Consider the following 2,351-nt stretch of genomic DNA (forward strand, 5'->3'; position numbering starts at 1 on the left):
AGTTTGGGTGCAGATGGGGGTGGGGTTGGTGGGAGAGAAATAAGTCAGAAGGGCATATTGCCGGTAATGAAATGGGTAAGCCTCTCATAGGAGAAAAGGGTCTCATCAACATGTGATCAACTATTAACAGGATGGCTTTGGCAAAGCCATCCGCACGTGACAAAACGTAAGGAAGTGGAAGAAACCGTCTAGAGCAATATCAAATATCACTTAATTACAGATTTTTTAGTCTTTTCCTCCCGCCGCGCCGGGTGTGTAATCCTGGAGATACGAGCCCATTCAGCACCTTGGACAGAGCCGACGGATTTGTCTTAGGTGGTGGTACCTCAGGTAGCTGTCTCGGCCCCGCAGTAAGCCAGCCCTGTGTCGCCCTTAAGAAGCGTCTTTTCGGAGGTTCGGCTCACACTGAGATCGGGGCTGGAGAGAGAGTCAGATTTTGGAGCGCAGCGTTTGGAAAGCGAGCCCCAGTTTGGTCCCCTCATTGAGCTCGCTGAAGTTGGCTTCCTAGCGGTGTAGGCTGGAATAGACTCTTGGCAAGCTCCGGGTTGGTATACTGGGTTAACTTTGGGAAATGCAAGTGTTTATCTCCAGGATCTAGCCACCGGGGTGGTGTAAGCCGCAAAGAAGGTAAGCACCGGGGCGGGGACCCCCTGCAACCCCAATTTTTGAGCTATTTTGATACTCGATCTTCCCGAGAGGACGCGCGGTGGAGGGGAGGAAGTAGAAGGAGAGTATGAGAGGGGGGTTGTTTCTTGGTATTTGCCCAGTTTGAATTGCCCTAGGTGAGAGCCTTAGGGTAAAGCGAGAAGGGGGGTGGGGAAGCTCAGTTTTCCTGCGGATATAATGAGTTTAGTTAACTTGGACCTGCAAATGTCTGATTCAAATGTAAGATTTCTCTTTTTCTCCCCTTCATCTCCTTCTTTTCCGTTCTCTGCTGGTGTGTGTGTGTGTGTATGTGTGTGAGTGTGTGTGTGTGTGTGTACAGTAGGTTCATTACTAATTATGAAGCTTTTACTCAACATTCGATTTCCTAAATTTTGACTTTGTACCATTTAGAATTAGGCGGTGGAGGTGGTGTGCGGTGAGGAAAGGGGCGGTGGAGGTTGGGAGAGGGTAGGAGGTAACGCTAAATCTCCAACACAAAATGCATCAAGGTAATTTCAGCTCTTCTAGGCAGAAGGATTCATTCTCTCTGTATCCCTCCCTCCCTCTCTCTCCCCCTCCCTCCTTCCCGCCCCCCCCTTCCACCCCGCCCCCTCCTCCTGCCTCCGTCCCTTCCTTTTTCTCTCTTTCCCTCCGTCGCCCTCGCGCCTGGCTGGATGTTTCTGTTTTTGTTCCCCCCCACCCTTGCCTTCTTTCCTCCCTCCCGACGAGTTTCGGGTGCTGGCTTAGAAGGCTCCCGCTTTCTCAAGGGAAGGGGAGCCTCCGAGACCGCGCTCCGCTCCCCCGCCGGACTGGATGCCTCTCTGAGCCCAGGTCCGAGTCAGTCGGGGTAACTAAGGAAAAGGGGGCCTCTACTTGGGAGGAGAGGTCCTTTACGGGCCGAAGAGCCAGGGAGCGGGCCGGGGAATGGGGTCTGGGCGGCTGGAGGAGGTGGAGGAGAACACGAGTAGCTCCGCGCGGCGGCTGGACCCAGCTACCAATCAGCTGGGTGCACAGACCGCCCAGCACCGCGAGGTTGCACCCGGAGGCGCGTGTGGAGGGCGGCCCGCTGGCCGCCGCCCGGGTGGGCCAGGGGGCGGGGGTGATCAAAGCTGCTCAGAGCCTCCCAGTCTTCCGTTCCACCTCCCCTCCTCGGTCCCAGGGGGACAGAGAGCGGCCGGAGCGCGCGACAGCGTTGTCTTGCCTCCCCTTTGGGAGTCCAGGGACTTGCGCGCCCCTGCGCAGGGGCCACCATCCTCTCCACACTCCTACAACCCTCAACCTACCCACTTCCCGGCCCCTTTGTTCCGGCCTACGAGCCAAGCCGGGTGGTAATTTTCACCCCAGGGCTTGTGCGTTCTGGACTCCTCCTTCCTGGATCAGCCCTCTTTAATTAAGAGACAAGGCTTGAGGTGGGGGTGGGGGAGCGTAGGGGAAAACCTATTTCCGAAACTCACTGGACTGTTTTAGAGAACGAAAAAAAAGAATTCCAACTCTGCTCAGGTGAAAAGAATGGATTCATAGGCAACGCGAGGATATTGTGGCGATTTAGAAGGAAAAAATAAAAATAAAAACCAGGCACTAGGATCAGATGACGGTGATAGGCTGCTACGCACACAAAGGGAGCGTTGGGCAGGGTTTACGGAGCAAGCCTGCAGCGAATGGGGCACAGATTGTTCCGAGATCCAGTCATTTTCTCAGTCAGATCT

Source organism: Bos mutus, chromosome 15 (assembly GCF_027580195.1).
Source record: "Bos mutus isolate GX-2022 chromosome 15, NWIPB_WYAK_1.1, whole genome shotgun sequence".
NCBI classification, from domain to species: domain Eukaryota; kingdom Metazoa; phylum Chordata; class Mammalia; order Artiodactyla; family Bovidae; genus Bos; species Bos mutus.